The sequence below is a fragment of the Haemaphysalis longicornis genome, unplaced genomic scaffold, assembly GCF_048455015.1.
Source record: "Haemaphysalis longicornis isolate Haplotype H1 unplaced genomic scaffold, Haemaphysalis longicornis Haplotype H1 scaffold_3, whole genome shotgun sequence".
NCBI classification, from domain to species: Eukaryota; Metazoa; Arthropoda; class Arachnida; order Ixodida; family Ixodidae; genus Haemaphysalis; species Haemaphysalis longicornis.
In genome coordinates this window covers 76635284-76653795 of record NW_027526335.1, presented here as the reverse complement: position 1 = coordinate 76653795, position 18512 = coordinate 76635284, and the positions used below count along the sequence as shown (strand labels likewise).

Sequence of the window (18512 nt, the reverse complement as noted above, 5' to 3'; positions counted from 1 at the left end):
ATGTGTTTAGTTTCGATTGGCAGCAATGCTGCTATGCCAAACCAAATTAAATGGGCTAGGTATGATGGTCAAGCTGCCTGCGAGCTGGTTTTTTCTGACTCCCGTCCCATCTGCATTGTAAAATAATATTTAGAGCAAGCAGTACACAAAATTGTTTTATTTACATGCCGTCATAATGTTTATGGCTCAAAATTAAGTCAACTTGTACCAATTCATATGTTCAGAGTTATTACAATCAGCGTTCTATGGTTCATGTTTTTTCAGAGTCAGCACCGAACGCCTGGACTCACTTTCATGCACAGATGTTCAGCAGCAGTGGGGCCGAGTGAGTGTGAACACCCTGTACGAGCCTAGGCCAGTCCATGAATTCTGCCACGTCGAACGCAGGGAAGAGAGCACATTTCCGGAGAACGTTCAAGAAGACATCCGAAAGGAGCTCATAGAGGCAGCGCCGAATTCTGCTCTTGCAAAGCATAAGCAACGACAGAGGAAGACAAGGGAGGCTGCTCCACATGACATCAACGCAGAACGTGTGATGAACACAGTGTTTGCCGCAGAACATGTTAATCCGATTCTAAGGGATTACACAGAGTTCCAGTTTTTTGAGCCAGTTACGCAGGGAATGAGCCTCAAAGTTAAACGATTTTCTTTGTCCATGCTGGACTCCAAGGAGCGGGCATTCTATGAAGAGAAAGTGTGCCTAAGTCACGCACGGGCAAAGCAAATCTGTCTAGACACAGCTAACCAGGATGGCACTCTCTGGCAGAGTGAGAGAAAAAAAAAAATTACTGGAAGTATTTGCAGGGAGCTGCACACGTTCCAAGAGAAGAACAAACGCACGTGGGCTGCAAAGCTCGATCGCCTGTATTGTCGCAGCACCTTCACAGGGAACGAAGCAACCACTTATGGAAGAGACAATGAACCCGTTGCACTGGAGGAGTATGAAACAGTACACCAGGCAAAGGTCGGCAGGCTAGGGCTGGTAGTTGCGCCAGAAGTTCCGTGGCTTGGCTACAGGCCAGATGGAGTGAGCAGCCAGGGTAACAGGCGCGTGCTAATTGAAGTAAAGTGCCCCGTGCTGGGCAAGGAAGACAGCATAGTGAACCTCGTGCTGCAAAAAAAGGTGCAATTTCTCCATGCCGAGGGAGGAAACATCGTGCTCAGGAAGCAGCACAAATACTATTCCCAGGTGCAGCTGGGCCTGCTCCTTCTCGCAATGGATGTGTGCCACTTTGTTGTCTACTCACCTGTGGGAAGCCTTGTGCTTGAAGTGCCAAGGGACGTGCAGCACATGCGAGAACTTTTGGGCAGGCTGCAGTACGTGTACTTTAAAAAAATTCTTCCAAAGCTTGCCGAGATCAACACTCGCTAGCATTGCGTCACCGATGTATAATGACGAGGTCACTTACACGACTTCAAATATTCTTGTTCTCTTGTGGTGCCCAGCGATTTGTCTCAATTACACGGTCACTCACTAATAAATGCAGCACAGACTCATGATGACAACAGTGGTGTTTTATTCGTGTACATGCTATCATTGCAGATTTTTGTGAAACGTACACTTCAGATCGAAAGGTTAGAGATGGGTATTATCACAATTTTTTTCATCAAGCACACTGCTGTGACTTGTGCTATAATGAGAGAATGACATCCCAAACAACGTGGTGAATCCTTCACTGCTTAAAGAAATTTGTCATCTGCGAGAATAGGAGCACACAAGTTAGTTAAGCCGCATGCAACTCTAAACAATCGGTCAATGTGTGGCAACATGTCCCATGAAATTACAGAATTGAAAGTCTTAAATATTTTTATCCTCTGAATTGCTCGCTCAACATGAACTCTTGCCCTTGCAATATCAGCTGTTTTCACCGCATCCCCTTGGGTCATTTGGGGATCCTTCCCTGTAAAGGGTGGCCTGACAATGCCAACTGCACGAGACTCGCACAGGTCGTCGATGAAGAATCCCCTGTCAACCATAATGTCATCTGTAAAAGACTCAAATTTGTCTAGGAGGCCTGATTGAGTTGTTATAGCCTTATCAGAAGCACGGCCACCATAAGCGTCGCTAATAAACGTAATCGTTCCTCCTGGACTGACGCACACTAGAAATTTAATTGTGTACGTTGACTTGTACTGCGAGTATGTCAACAGCCGACATGTCACACAGTGTGAGCGCTCTACGGGAATTTCAGTGCAGTCTGCCACTCCCCTTACTCTCGTGTACTTCTCAAAGTGCAGGGGCATGTTATTCAATATTTCGTCTTTCGAAGGCCATTCAATGGCTGCCTGCAGCGTAGCGGCAAGAACTGGAAGAGTGTGCACAAAATACCGGTGCACAGAGGAAATGCTACACCCAAAAAGTACAGCAAGGCAGGAGAATGAAATCGCTTGCTTTAGAACAATGAAAACTAGAACAACTCTTTCTTTAGGTGATGCGTCCATCTTGTTCGTGTTTTCGTGTTTCTTAACTAGTAGGGCTAGCTTATTCAAAATCTTATGATCTGGGATCCCTGTGAAGGTGTTTAATTTAGTGTCTGTTGTCAGCAAATCAGTTATCCTAAATTTTGGCCCTATGTCGTGCAGCGGGTTAGCTTGGACTGCTTTGTCTTCCTTTGGCGAACCATCCAACCGCTGAAGCAGCAGCAGGGCCTCGGCAGCTGCCTGTTCTGAAATGAGGCATATGACAAAATTTTTACACGTATACAATTCGCAGATTTCAAACTATACGTTTAGAAAAACTACCTTGTGTCACTTCTCCGTTAAGTGAGGCCAAGGCTGGACACGAACTGGCATCTTCCATCCACTGTAGCACAGGTAGGTCTGCTACAAAAAGCAGGATAAAAGCAGATGCCCAAATTTGGATAAGCGCGAATCATGAAAAGCTTCATTGTATTTTGCAACAACCTGCAACCTGAGTTCACAGTTGCTACATACCTCAAAAGTATTTTAGCAACTTTATATAACTGCCAAAAACTGTGGATACAGGTGAGATTGTGTGTGTGTGTGTGTGTGTGTGTGTGTGTGTGTGTGTGTGTGTGTGTGTGTGTGTGTGTGTGTGTGTGTGTGTGTGTGTGTGTGCGTGCGTGCGCGCGAGCGCACATACTACAACACACTGCATTGTTATTGCCTCACCACTGCTCCCGAGTTCATCCGGCGCCAATGCAGGCTCACAAGTGCATGTACCATTTGACACAGCTCCGGGGCTGTTTTCTGGAATAAAACAGTTTACCGACAATTAGGCGCACTCAATGGAAATCAAATTAGCGCTTCAACGCTGTTTTTTTTTAGGGATGCAGCATCTAAACGTATTATGTTTGAACCGTCAACGCGATCCAAACCAGCGCGTTAAGAGGGTTAACATATAAAAACGCTTCATCAGTGATTTCATTACGCGACTGTTTAAATAAAAACGTCAAACAACGCACCGTTCGCTACTTCTTTCCTTTTGCGCCTCGGCCTCGGTGCAACATCGTGACTACGCACAGGTAGGTTCCGCGAAGGTACCGCTCCCTTCTTCAGTCTCGGTTTGACTTGAACCAGGTTATCTAAAACCAACATTAATGCATCAGTGAGCCGGTATATACAGAATGTACGCAAGGAAGCGCATATTTCACTTACCAAGCTGGCCCCAAAACATGTCATCCTTTTTGAAGTGGTCGCTGCATACGAACATGTGTTCGGTCACTTTCTTTCCAATGCGCAGTTTTATCACCCACTCTTTACGTAATTTTGGGTTCTTCGGAAAGCGGTGAAGGCTTGTTTTGCCGCTTATCGCTCGGTTCTTGCACTGGGGGACACTGCACATGCGATTGCTTCTCGCTGCATGCGACATCGCCGCCGTCGTACTGCCAGAGCGGGCCCGTACTGCCCGTACGCCGGAGCGGTCGTTCCGCGATCACCTTCTCCAGGCTTCGGAAAAAAACCGCGTGGCGTCGCTAGCGTATCTGGAAAGAGCGAATCGGTGAAAATTGCACTAGAAGCCGTGGGAGCTCCACCAAAGAAGCGCACAGCGTCGTCCCAGGTCTAGGACATTTCGTTGCTGGACATTCCAGTATAGTGAGTTAGAATAATCCAGTGCAGGACGTTTCGGTGCGGACATTTCGGTGGACGCACATATCGGTGTACGGACGTTTCGGCGCACGGCATTTCCTTGCGCGAACATTTCTGTGACCGCATTATCGGGTGCTTGTTAATTTGAAACAGCCGTTATATTTTTATTTTCGCTTAACATGGGTTTTGGACAACAATCTAGGGCAGCGATTGCATTTTAATATTGATGCCGTGTTCGCGATTTTTTTCCAGGTATTTTTAGAAACTGAACATAGTTCAGGGAACACCTGTTTTGCAGCCAGCTAATTGAATTCTTTTGCCCATGTTTTTTTTATTTACGACAAGACATTATTTATTCGCTCTTTCTTGGGGCATGCTAATCAGCAAAGACAATTAGCTGATGTTTACGATGGCTAACGCATTCTTTATGTAATTTTTTCTAAATAAAATGCACACTCTCACAATCCAAAACATTACAAACATTCGGCTTCCCATAAAAATGCAGACAATCTTATGAAAAGTTTATTTAGGCTGCGCTGTCATGTTTAAATGAATTTGGAGACACTGTTCTCGCCAGTTTTTTTTTTTTTTTTTTACGGACAAGTCTAGGATATTGTCGCGGAGGAAGAACGGGCCTTTTAAAAACAGCTGCAGCTTCTATATCTCCGCAATGCTGATCAAGCGCGTACAGGTTGTGCGTACAAATACCACCAATTCTGTTCGGTCAAACCAACCTCCGTTTTAGCTTTACATGCTTACTTTCATTTCATTTTAATTCTTCCAGCCCCCCCCTACCCGTCTCCGTCTGAAAGTTTTAACCTGCCCAGATTTCTTTTTCAGTAATATGTTTAATTTCCCGTGAAAATCTTACTGGCATAGCGGCCATCACCTTCTCCAAAGAGTCACCGCATTGATGCAAAAGCGATACATTTGGCGTGAGCTCACACAACCTCTCTAGTGCACAACAAAAAGCCACTCGAAAAGTCGCTGAGGACACAATGACCAGGATCGTTGGCGCCTGTCACCCCCATCGAGGAACAAGCTCGATGGCTGCAAGGCTTCCGCGCGTCGAGGCCACACGGAAGGCGCCCCTCTCCAGGAACCGCCGTCTTTCCTTTCAGTCGCTCCACCTGCAATTAACTCTTCAAGTCGCGCATATCATGGACACCACAGACATTCCTCCTTTTCTTCTATTGTAAGAGGGGAAAATTTTGAATAGGCTGGTTTTGCGAGAGCCGCGACAGTCGTTTTCACGTTTTCGATGCCCAGTTTACACTTTGAAGAAGCACAAGTGACACCCCCTCTCTCTACCAAGGGGGCTGGTATAAGCACTGCTGGTTATACCTGGCAGAGCTTAGCCCTCCCCACTCCCACCCCTTTAGCCACTCCACCGTAAGTGCGATCAATGGCTAGTTTTTGAGTAGAACCAGAGTCCTTCGTAGAACCAACACTGACTGCTAGAATAAATCGGCAGAGAAAATTATTAAAATGGATGCACGCGTGCTTAAGCTAGCTCGTTTCCTTTCTTTTCGCGGTGGTTTGGCGGACGGGGAAGGGGGGGAGGGAGGGGGAGATAGGAATGGACTAAAAGCAGCAGCGTCTTGCAGCGGTGGGTGAAGTGAAATCAAAGCCTTTCGGTAAAACTTGAATTAAAATATTAGAGCTGTTCACGTGACTGCTAAAATAAAAACAAAAAGGTAGAAGGGAAATAAATTAACAACGTAAGTAATTTTTAACATTTAATTTCGAAATTGGGTTTTAGGCGCTAATGCTCCGCCTCTGTTAGCGTTCTTTTCCTTGCAGTAAATTCGTAACTCTCTCTCTCCTCTCTCTCTCTCTCTCTCTCTCTCTCTCTCTCTCTCTCTCTCTCTCTCTCTCTCTCTCACCACCACCACCCCCACCACCCGCTATTCCGCGCCGCGCCGCCGCCGATCCGGGGACCCCCGCGCCGTTTACACGCCGCCGCCGGAGGTGGGAACACCGGCGCGCCGCCGCCGGCGATTTCTGACCGGCGCACAGGTCTACATCGCAGGAATCCAGCGTAGCCGCCGTCATAGAGTTAATACTAGAGTGAACTATACTACTGGCCGCCGTAAGGCGCCGCCGACCGAAGCGCCCCCACCGCGCGTCGGCCGCCGTCGGAAGCGGGGCGGCGAGGCTCCTTCACTCGCGACGGGCGGCTTTCCCGCAGCAATCCGGATAACAAGATGGCGCGCGGTCGCGCAACTCTTAGCTCCCTGCGGGAGCTATATACAGGAACGCTACCAAAACTCCAGCGCAGGCAGCATGTCGTCCACGCCGCTCCAAGAATGCGCGCGAACGCGTAGACACGCACACACACGCACACTGACGTGTCTGCGTGGCGTTCGCTTCTCCGACACCGCGCGAAAGACGACCTTCGTGCGAGCACGAGGTGGCGGGCACGGTTAACAGCGGCGCCACACACTGTGCGGCAGTGGGAAGCTTTGCAAGGCCGATAGAAGGCAAAAGTCGCGGAGACAACAGTTCCCTGAGTGCTTACCAGTTTTATCTTCGCCCGCCCTTTCGGAGAGAAAGCAGATTCCAGATCGAACGGCTGTCGGCTGCGGTCTGCCTTAAAGTCGTTTCGGAGGAGTTAAAGGAGCCATGAAGACAAAATACAAGTTTGTGTTATTCGAAAGATTTCGTGTTTTGTAGTGCCCCCAGCGCTTGTTCGAATGCAAACGCTGCTTTATTCACTGAGAAATTAATCAATTTATGTTAAAATTTTGATTTTCCCGCTAAATCGTGTGTTTTCGTAGCTGCAATGACATCGCAGACCGCTCTGCAGCCTAGGATCCCTTGATTCGCGCGTCCGCCGTACAGGGTAGAGACACGTACACGCTGGGGCCGCCATTTTGGATCGCTCGCTCGCCGCCGAAGCAAGTCATTGTATCAAAATCGCGCTAAAAGTATCGCTGCAACGCGGTTAACTGGGAAAGTTTGAATCAACTGATCTGTTTCGCGTTGCTGGGTCGCGTGGGAAACGAAACGAACAACGCGCTGAGCACATTGACCCAATCACAGCGGCACGGGACCGTTCAAAGGGTGTCTCGACTCTCCACCCTGTACGGCAGAGTTTAAATCGAGGTATTCCCGCGTTTGCTTACGTTACTGAATCTAGGTGGCGCCACCATACCATGGCGTGTCGTTTTCTGCCTTTTTTTTTCGTTCTGGGAGAAAATCGTTTCGTGAAACATACTGCTCGCTCGACAAATATGTTCACGTAAATCACCGTCGCGTCAATCAATCGGCCAGTGTCGTCTGAGACAACCCCAAAGCCCCGCAGTCCTGTGCAGCTAAACAACAATAGTGCGCGCAGTACCAACAGCAGCAGTACCCAGCGGTACTTCTATGTTTACATGTGCTTTCGTAACTTACACTTACCACCATTCTTACGGCTTTAAAAAGAATGTGCCCTAAATTTAAGGCAAATAGCTCGTTCGGCAGACTTATACTCTGCCTAATTTTCGTTTGCTTTTGCCGCCCTCCGCCAATCGCAGAGCTGTCTCGTGTGACATTATAGGTTCTGTTGCGGGAAATGAGCTGGTGGGTCGCATGGCCATTCCCTTTTTTCCTAATTACGTGGCTTATTCGACCGAAGTTTACGTTAAAAGTGGTGTCAGTATGTGTCACCCGCTTCCTTTAATTAGGGTGCACTGTCAGAAGATATGGGGAGTCGACTCCAGAGAGCCAACAAACCCCACCGAATCCACAGGGCACAGGTGACAAAGGGGGTGGCCGTCTGATGTGCGGCTTTCGCCGAACAGAGCGGCAAGAATGAGCAAGAGCCTTGATCGGAAAACACAACACAAAGTCTTATATTCAGACAGGCAAGTTACAAACACAAGCACGAGGTAACGGATCGATAATGACAGACAACTTAGATGGAATTCAAATACAAGAAACGGTCCAATTCGACAAAATGATACAAACAGGAGCGTTAACAAATGAATCTTACGAATCGGAGCAGTTGACTAAAAGAAAATGAACAGTTCGATGCATATGAGAGACAGAGTCCCAGCATATTCACCGACCGGGCCGGACGATGCACCGCTGTCGGAGGCGAGTCGGCTACCTGGGAAGCGTGGCTTCGCTGTAGGCCAGGCCGTCCGAGACGATCACGGTGAGTCGAGGCCCGGGAGTACGTTGGAGTCCTCCAGGGCGCGGGTCGCCGATGGTGTGATGTACAAACTGGCAGGTGCAGTTGTCAATCACGACGTCCAACCGTAGCTGGTGGGTTTAGGTGTGGCTTCTCTTTTTATAGCCGTGCCGGCGCGGAGGGGGAGAGCACAACACACAGCGCGCCCGCCGCCGTCAGCGAATAACTTCACTCTTCTCCCTTCTAGAATCATCGCCGCTCTTTAGCACTGGCAAGGCCACGCGCACCTCCTCGAAAGTACTGGAAGCTTCGACGAAACCCGAGCGGCGGAGGTTTTATTTTTGTTGTTTTCTTGCCGGCGAGCCGGCGGGTGATCATGTTACCGTCTCTTCGTTCGAGAAACCTCCAGCCTTGTCTCGGGCGAATAGAACCGAGTGTAAAAAGAATTAGGCGCTGTACAATAAAATGGAATATTTATACGGTACTTTTAGACGTCGTACGCTCGAGTTTGTGACAGTATGATTCTAACGAGGCAATCTTTTGAATGAACCAAACTTGTGTTTTCTCTTCATGGCTCCTTTAACTCTCGCGTAGAGACAAAGAGCGTGAAAGAAAGAGCGGGAGAAACGAAATGTGCTGAGTTAAGGAGGCGGAGGAAAAAAAAATTATTCGACTGAAGGTAGGTGGGCGGGGTCCTTAGCCCAGGACTCTGTTGGTTCTACCCGCCGCCTTCGCCCGTTCGGTCAGCCATAACTGCCTATTCACTCTCCCACTGCTCGTAGGTAGGACTGGGAATTTGTTTCAAGCCTGGTTTATTCTGGCACTCCCAGACGATAAGATACAGAGTAGCACGTTGGCCGCAGCAATTGCACAGGGATTACAAAGTGTGGAGGGAATGGCGTGTATACTCTCGTGGGGTGTGGGAACGTGTTTGTTTGTAGATGGCGGAAGGTCACTTCTTGTTCTTTGGACAGCGGGCCAGCTCCTGGCGGGTAAGTGCGTCGAGATAGCCTGTAGTGTTGCGTTATGTCGCTGAAAGTAGTGAGGGTGATCTGCCCGGTCGTCATCCTCCAACAGTGCCCGGTTTGTAAGATCTCGGGCGAACGCATGGGCTGCTTGACTGCCGCGGAGTAACGAATGGGCAAGCGTCCAAATTATTAATAGGTTTCTTTTGGGGGGACTCTGGGCTAGAACCTGCATTGCTTTTATGGAAATTCTTCCCGCCATGTACGTATGACAAGCGGCTTGGGAGTCAGTGATGATGGTACTGGCGTGAGTCTGCGCAATGGCTAATGCGATGGCTGTCTCTTCCGCTTGTAGGGTAGTGCAGTGCCTTAGGTGCCTTAGACTTATGCTCGTGATGAGGGCAGTGGGTGTTGCGACAACTGCAGTTTTGGTGTTCGCGCGCGCGTTGTCCGCTGCATCCGCGTACGCCGTGGTGGTAGATTTTCCGTATATATTTTTTCGAGGGCTTGGGCTCTGGATTGTCTTCTCCCTTCATAGTGTTGAGGGTTCATGTTCCGTAGAAGAAGGGGGGGGGGGGGGGGGCGCTACTCGCAGCATTGACCGTGATGTCTAGTGTGATGTCCGACGTTATTTTGATGGTTTGTGGGGGTGCGTAGCCCAGGCTTTGGAGTACGTGGCGTCCAGGGGGAGGGGGTAACAGGCGTGTTCTCTGGACGGTAAGGTGGGCTTCAGTCAGTTCATCTACAGAGTTATGCAGTGCAAGTGTTTGCAGTCGAGCAGTTGGTGTACTTATGGGCAAAGGTAGGGCGTGTTTGTAAGGCTTTGAAGATAATTGCGTTATCTTCTGCTTTTCTCGCACCTCAAAGATGCTGTGGGGGCGACGTAAGTTATTCGAGAAACGATGAACGCTTCGACCAAGTGTAGCATGTCTTGCTCTTTCATGCCGTGGTTCTGATTCGAAATCCTTCGGTGGGTTTTTTGGGGGGTCGATGGTATCGGAGCGCAACGGCTATTTCTTGAACTAATCGTGACGTAATAGTGCGCTCTTGATTTAATCAATTTTTTACGAGCGTGAAAACATCAGAAAGCTGCAAAAAACATCTTTTGAGTGTGTGCGCGTTTACACAGTCGCACATATTTGTTTTATACCGGAGTGTAAAGCAAAGGCCAAACCGGGCTTGACGCTCCTCCGTTCTCGGCGGAAGGATACAGTGAGCGAAGGAGCAACGACGCTTGCAGCGTGATCGCTCAGCGCTCCGTGTCTGGTGTAAGAGTATCATCAGTTTTCTTTGCATTTGCTTTCTTGGACGCTGTATCCGAAAGGATTCTTTGCACCATCTGTGTTTCGAGCGCAGCCTCGACGTTGTTTCAGTTATGAGGTGCTAACGAACGGCGCGCCAAGGGAGCGCCGCGCCGACGACGAAGGCGGAGCTCCGCCCGCAGCGCTTGGACGACACCGGTGACACCGGGCCACTGCTCGTGATCACGAGGCGCATGCTCAAGTGCGCTCACGCGGCTAAATAAATCAGTGCAAGCCCAAACGCTGTCGGAGCTGATTCTCTGCGCCGGTCGCGACAAGGGGAAGAGCATGCGCATCCCGCAACGACAACTCCTGCCAAGGAGTTTCATTTCATTGCTTCCCATCAAGTCATGATCGCAGGAAAGTGTGGTTTGCTGCACCAGCCTTCTGAATGAACCTGTTGTTTAGTGTCCTTAGCGCGTTTTACCGTTTACCGTGTTAAATGAAGCAAGAGTAGCCGTTTGCCGCTGAAAACGAAAGGATTGCACTCCGCGGTTTCTGCATTTCGGCCATGGAGGAAACAATACTCAGGAGAGGCCCCTAGCATCCCAATGCATTGCGAAAAGTGTGGAGGAAGTGATGTCATTTTTCTTGAGCCCATGGACAATGTTGCTTACTTGTTTACAACTGTGGCGGCCAAGTTTGGGCGAATAAAACCGAAAAATTTTTAAGGCGCTTGGTATGTGGCTGCCTCGCTACGCTTGCAAACTAGCGCAGTCGCTACGACAAACGTTTTTAGACTAGGCCAGTTTGAAAACTCCGCCGTCGGAGGCGGCCTTAACTCATACCCCGCAGCGGCGCTTACGTCGCGTCGAGATCGGCGGAGCGAGCCGCTGCCGCCGCCGGCGACGTGCCGGGAAAATTCCCTTCGCTCAGCGTTGGCGAGAGCCACAGTTCGTTCTTTGCTCACTGTGTTTCTTCGTTGTGAAGTGAAGTGAAATTTATCGCTGCTGAGACGTAGCGCGCAAAGTCCGCAGTGATGTACCACCCCAAACAATGCTCCCGTCGTCTGCGTTCGCCATCCCGCGAGCCTGTCGCTATGGCGACGACAAACGCTACTTTGCCAGGCTTAAGAGCTGAAAAATCGTCCTTCTATCTCAAAAGCGAAGGCCGTTTTTCGATTGAAACTTTGGTTGAGGGTTAGAATGGGCAAATTGAAGGCGAAATCAACAGCTTAGAACATGACATCGCACCAAGGAATTAGCGACGAAGCTGTTTTCGCTTCGAAGCGGGAGGGCAGGGCGACGCCATGTTAGTCATATCAAACCGGAGATAGCAAAGGATGATGGGATAGAGTGCTGGGCTCCGTGGGCTCAAGTCATGGCGGGACTCGGCTTCACAAATGTGACGTCAGGGCCTCTCCTAACCTTTTCTTTCCTCCATGATTTCGGCCCTGCCAAGTAGCGACATCTGGCGAATTTGTCTCAAAGCAAATGACACAAAAGTTTGTTGCCAGAACTGTTCGCTTACGCTTGAAATAGCTTGAAGGAGGCGGACTCTTAGCCTTCAACCCAGCGTCCGGGCTAATTGCGACTCATGCGGCATATTCTCCCCTGGTGAGCCTTGGGAAACATTACTGCGTTGTTGTTGCCCCAGCAACGCCACCGCCATGTTGGCCTTCAAGGCGTTATAATTGCCATGGCAACAATGAGAGGGCACGCAGCTTGCGTGGGGGAGAGGTAATGCTCTCCCCTCTCATGCCGGTTAAATTCCTTCCCCCCTCCCCGTGTCCCCCCCATTCCCACCCGGCAACCCCCGCCGCCACCCCGCTGCCTCCAACGGGCAAGCCAATCCTCCCTGTCCTGTGGGCAAGCCTCGCTCCGACGGCACGAAGCCACGCCGCTTGAGCAGTAACGACGCCAGCTCGAATATCACTTGAACACTTTATTCGCGTTACGTACGCGAACGCAACGTGCGGCGAGAAACACCGATGACCAATACAACACAGACAAGGTTGTCTGTCTTCAAGCACAGCACACGCATGACACAAGTCCTATCCTTCAGCTCAGCTTCACGTACGGCATACGAACGACGTTCTCACCTTTTGCTAACAGCACTCAAAGAGTCTTCGCGTTACGATTCACCCTGGTGTTCTTGGCGTCTCTTTTGCAGCACCGTAATGTCCGAGGGAGCACATCGAGCACATACGAGAAATCGCCCACTACATGAGACGCGCGTCGGCCTCGCTGCTCGCCGTGCGCAAGCAGCAACTGCGGTGACCGTTATCGCGCATGCGCGCCCCCAGTCGCGCCGGTGTCCCGGTGTGCCGAAGCAGTAGTATTAACTCTATTAAGGTGGCTAGAATGGGGAGGTGTGAGTACCGGCGGCGGAAACGTGACTCCAAAGCGCGCAGATGCCACGGGCGGCGCTGTTGACCAAGGCGCGGTAAGGCGCGCAGCTGGAATGAGCGCGCCGCCGGCATCGCGTCGGCTGCATTTCTACCATCAAGGGGGAAACGAACCCGTTGCGGTATGGCGAGCTTTCTGGAAGAGTAAAAGAGAATATTTATCACTAAAAAAATTTTTATGAGCCCATTTCATTACACCCATCAAATTTAGTTTTACGGGAACAGTTCGCATTGCATGCAGTTTCAAAAGCACGTTTGCACATTACGTGAAGTGGATCCGGCTTCTATTAAAAAAAACTTGGAGTTGTATAATGTGCACTGACACCGCCCGGTACAGAGGCGCCTTGCATTTCACTTCCCTCGAAATACGGCCGCCGTCCTCTAGATCGGCACTACGGCATGGGCCTGCAAACTGTCAATAACTGAAGGCGTCTCGGAGTACACCGCGCTTTCTTCTACCCTTAACAAACCGCTATCATGCAGTTATCCCGCTCACATCAGAAATGATAGCAGACATTGAAGCAACGCATCTGGTCTCGTTATGAAATTATTTACTTACAATGACAAAAAAAAAAAAACGGTTTATTTACATGTGAAGATACAAATTTAACTATATTTACAGGTGCCCATTAGCACCTGTATATAAGAAACACACAAAAAGCATTTACCGCTGAAAAGAAAACAAGAACTATTCACCGGGGAAGAACTATTTGCAGGTGAAGAAGAAACAAAAAAATCATTAACAGGTGAAAAAAAAAAAACAAAAAAAATGTTCATAGTGAGGATACTAAAAGAAGATATGAAGTAGGAAAAACTATTTTCAGGTGAAGAAAAACAAACTACTGACAGGTGATGAAGAAACAAAAAGTATTTACAGGTGAAGAGAGAACAAAAGTATATTTATTGGGGGAAAAGAAAAAGTATTAACAGCGGGGCTGTTGTGCAACCGTAAGTTCGCCGTAGCAGAAAATAGATACCAAGAAAATGCCGAGCCCTCGTGAGCGCGTGCCTCGCGGCGACCACCGAGCGCCTTCGGCACGGGAAGTGGCTTTAGTTAAAAAAAAAAAAAAACAGCTCTGTCCTCAAGTCCTACCGCCCATGTAAAAAGAAACAAACAAACAAAAACTTCAGCGCTAATGCGGAAGTTCCCGCCACCGCTGCCTCGAGAATTGATGAGAAGAGCACGGTACGTGGAAGTCTACAATGCTGAGGATGACTTTGCATCTGCCACTCGCCGCGAAGACGACGGCATCTTCGATGCTTATGACGACGATTACTAGCTCCCAAACAATGCAACTAAACAATGATACTAAAAACTTAACTATGCGTCCGGCAATGCCCAACTACAAGAGCTTTGTCATTCAAGTATTGCGCGTGAATGCAAGCTTCCCTGAATTTTTTTACAAGTGACGAATTAAAAAAAATTGTAAAATTCAGCCTGCATCATGCAAGGTTTCACTGCATTCAGTTTCTTCTCATTACCTTGCTAGTTCACACCTTAAGTAGAAACTGTATCCTCCTAAGGCAATAAAACCGTATAGCGTGAAGCTCAGGGCAGCAGAATGGTCTCGGCAGCCAATCTGCGGCACATCACCCATTGACTAGCGAATTTCTGCCGCGGCTTTAGCATGCAAACGTGTTACGCTGAATGCGCAAGTTAGTTTGTTTTCTCCGTCGTCTTCTTTGCTGTCGACAGCATCGCACCCCGAACAAATGCCCGAACGGGAGAACGACGCGAGACAGTCCACAATGCACGACGAAGCTGGCCACGGCGAGGGCAGGGAGAGCGCGGGCAGGACGGAGCGGCCGGCTGCGGCTACCGCGCCTCGACGGGCAGCGCCACATTTTCCCTGGTGTCATCTGCGCGCAAGGGAGTCACGAGCGGCCGAAGGAAGGCGCCGCGGTACTCACACCTCCCCATTCTAGCCACCTTAACTCTATGGCCGAAGCGACTAAAACCTGACTCACAGAACAGGGAGGATTTTAGAGAAGCAAAGGTCTAGCTTTGCCTGTAGTGCCAGAAAAAGCGTAGTGGCGGCGTCGTGAACTACCCAGTACGCCCGCTTGATGGCGCTGTAAACACGGCTTTGTTAACATGGCGGATGCTTTTTGCACAGGCCGCTTGAGCTCCTTAATAACATGGCTGCCCTCGCACGGCGGCCGCCGGCTCGCTGCTCCACGGCCGGACTCGACTCTCCTCCTCCCGCGCGCGAAAGGGGCGTCGAGTCCGGCCGTGGCTGCTCCTGCTGGCTCCTGGCTGGCACGCTGGTCGCGTGTTTACTTGCGCCGCGCTAGTGAAGTGATGTTACGCCAGGTGACCAGATGGCCTCGACTGGCACAGACCACAGTGAGCAGCAAGTGAGAACAAATCGTTTATTGGCATCCGCAAGTTTACAGAGGCCAGGACATCATTTCATTTCGATCGCTGCAATTGTACGTCGCTTTCGTGACAACATTTTTTTTTTTTGCCATAACAACTCGTTCACTTGCGCTAAGATTTCGAACGAAGGGCACAAATGAAGTATTGACGGCGACAACGGTTTCCTTTGCACCGTCTTTCTAGCGGAGTGCATAACACTCACCTTCTGTTGGAAGAATCGAATATTCTGGCCTCGACAGCTGCCTTCCGATGCGGAATTTCCCACATTTGTCATTCCACAAGCACTCAATTCTCGTGTTTTGCCAGTCCTCTCAACAACTGATGGACGCAAAAGCACATAACAGCAATAACAGTCACGAAACCGGTGCTCCGCGCACATTGAAACGGTCGGCCGTTGCAGCGGTTTCAATTTGAATTGGCGGCTTTGTGGTTGCGAATTCAGAAACGAGGTGGTGCACCAGTCGGCTGTTCGTAAAAAGTTGCGTACATTTTTGCTCAACGGATGTTTGATGCGGAACTTGTTAATAGTATTTTTAAATAACACATTGTAAGCGAACTGTGTGGGCTCTTTGAGTCACGGAATGAATGTTTTGTATTCTATACCAAAAGTAACATTTTGCCTGCGTCGTCTGGTGGGCTTGATGGTCGAAAACAGCGCTTTAGGTTGGTCACGTGGGGCGTCGATTTTTACGCCGCCTATTCGCCGCGAGCTCGACATGTAGGTGGCGACAGCGTCGCGCTGCTAGTGTGGATGCTCCGCTGAGCGGCCCGTAAGAATGCACACTGAGGGCGCGCTTCGTGCTTTTTTCTCGCCGTATGTGCGCACAAAAGGTGCAAACAAGAGTGGTATGCTGTAGTTCGGTTCCTCAACGTGCAATGTATAGCATGGAAGCGGCAGTCAGTTTTCATTACTCCGCCAAAAAAAGCGACGACTCATCGGGAATCTCAGAATGGCCGTAATTGTGACAATGAACTTGTAAGCTGTGGCTCGTAGCAAGCTCGATCTTTCCAGACTATGGCTTTGAGCCTTCAATAAAAGCATAAATAGAAACAAATCAGGAAGACTCGATCGCTGAAATTCAATTTACAACGGCAATCCCAATCGCTTTCACTGGTAGCATGACGCGTTCTTGCATTTGTGGGATGCCCTGAAATTGTAACACTACTTAACTGCCTCGAAATTCTTTCTAAGAGCTTACGATATTTTGTGTGTGTTGAAAAGGCAACATAAAATTACTGAATTTTGATCAGCGCAGATATATAAATGTAACCGCTCTAACGGGTCTTTTAAATGAAATTTTATCGACTCTGAAGGAAGGTTTGATGAATAACGGTTTCAGATCACTTATGTACGGCTTTCGTCGCAAGTGCACTTGCGAATTGAATTGTCAACGCACGCAGCACAATCAACATCTCATGTTTAGCTAGGTTTTCGCAAAGTGACAAGCAGGTTTACAGTGTGCAAACCAAGCTTCTGGGACCTCACAGTGAGCACAAATTTTCTATTACAGCTGCTCTGTTGACCATTTGCGTTCCTTTTAAAATCTAACAGGTGCCTGCAACAGCGAGATGTGTTTGCATTCTTGCGTATAAGGTCGCTTAGGAACCCTAAAGATGGCAATAAATGAAGTTGCTCTGTTGCAGATGCAATAAAACATTTCCGTTTTATTTCTCGTTGCGAATCAGCGCAACGGGTTCCCGGTAACTACTTTGTTTTGTAAACTGAATATCGCCTTTGTCTTGGCCTTTAATTCTTGAGGATTGGTTAAAAAATGAAATTCTGTGCATTTATTTTTCCGGAAGGGGGGGGGGGGTCCTGCCAACGTTGGAAGAGCAGCGAGAAGAGAACGCATGTAACGCGAAAAGCCAAACTATGGTTATCAGTATTACTTACAATCGCAACTACACTAGGCGTCGTGTTCTGTAGCGGCGAAAAAGCAGTACTTTACCATGTATTTTCAAAACTGATTAACCCCCCTTTGGTCCGAGATTGTGCAGGAATTGTGGCTCGCCTTTTTCAAAACTGTATTGAAAGCAAGCATTGTGGGAAAAAATGAAAAAAAAAAAAAAAAAAACAGCGAGTCATGGCACACACCCCTCACACATGTGGGCAACAACGTGCATTATATTACGCGTTTTCTCCTCTTTCTTTAAACATAGGTCCACCTTAAGAGGTTAAGACGTTACCATATTAGGCATTTGGTTATGCTGAGTGAGACACGTTTCTGGATAAGGGCATTCATGTCGGATTTAAAAATGATATATATGAAAATGACACACGAAATGCCACATGACAGACGCAAACTCACAACTGCTTAATTTTACCGAAAACTCTCCCCTAAATACTCTTGCGCATCCATAGAAACGTATTTTAAATAATACGTAAAATTAGCAACTCGATACAGTTGAATAAATGTTTATTCCTCCTCCTCAGTATAAACAACGACTGTCCAAAAATGGTATTTATTTTAGAAAAGGTACAGGAAGGACACGGTCAAACATGCGCTTGCGGGTGTAAAATACATGTCCGGTAATGTATGGGCGATAGCGCACGGGTCGTGTGCAGTGTAAATGTTTTTGTTTGTTTCTTCTTTCTATAAGGGCACAGCGCAATTTTACAAGGGTGTGGAATTTGCACGCGTATGCACAGGTCTTATCGCTTCTTACCCGTTTCGTGTACTAAACTTTTATCCTTTAAATAATCACCACGCCACCTTCAAAAAGCACCCTTCGACGTTCCCGAAACGGCAGACGACTGCACTCAACAAAATAACAAAAGTGCAATGTGTGGAAGCAGTGTTTATAACACGTTTCACCCTCAAGCGGTGACCACGGCGAAGATGTTTCGTGGAATTAAACCAGCGCATTAACCCGCAACGGCCGCTGATTATTGCGTTTCTAGAGGAAATGCGCAAGCAGAGGTAACTATGTCATTGCTTACTGTCAAACGAGCGCACATATTGGTTGTTTTGTCGTGTGCAGCACGCGTCTTGCGCCGCACGCAACGTGAAAAAGCAGACGACGCGAGAGCGCCATCCACACTAGGAGCGGTTCGTCCCGCCGCCGCCAGGGGCCGACTGTGTTCGCGCTCGGGGCGAATAGGGAAGACAGGAAACCAGGGGGGTAAAGCGAGCTCCGAGACCGTACGAATCATGGGCGCTGACATGATACAATTTTTATGGTTGCCAGATCAATTGTATTCAGCTTTCTAAAAAGTTGTTCCGTAATTATTTAATTAAAACAAAGAACTGAACCAAAATAGTTACAAATAATTGCTTCAGTAATTAAAACTAGCTTTATAAAAAAACTTTTAGTGTAATTAAGCTCTTATTAGCGGAGAAAGAGTTAT

The 18512-nt window shown here is 48.6% G+C and overlaps 1 protein-coding gene, 1 long non-coding RNA gene and 1 pseudogene across 3 annotated transcripts in view; 1 reads left to right on the top strand and 2 right to left on the bottom strand.

The window, feature by feature from the left end:
* The window catches only part of LOC144174657 (2-aminomuconic semialdehyde dehydrogenase-like), an 85421-nt pseudogene that overhangs the window by 44404 nt on the left and 22505 nt on the right, over positions 1-18512 (bottom strand). The window lies entirely within an intron of this gene.
* The window catches only part of LOC144174656 (uncharacterized), a 44851-nt gene that overhangs the window by 20779 nt on the left and 5560 nt on the right, over positions 1-18512 (top strand). The window lies entirely within an intron of this gene.
* LOC144174654 (uncharacterized) lies at positions 1515-3846 on the bottom strand. Its single transcript, XR_013323502.1, has 5 exons — positions 3619-3846; positions 3426-3545; positions 3133-3210; positions 2743-2823; positions 1515-2666 (listed from the first exon to the last, which is right to left on the bottom strand). It is a non-coding gene; the product is annotated as an uncharacterized LOC144174654 (long non-coding RNA).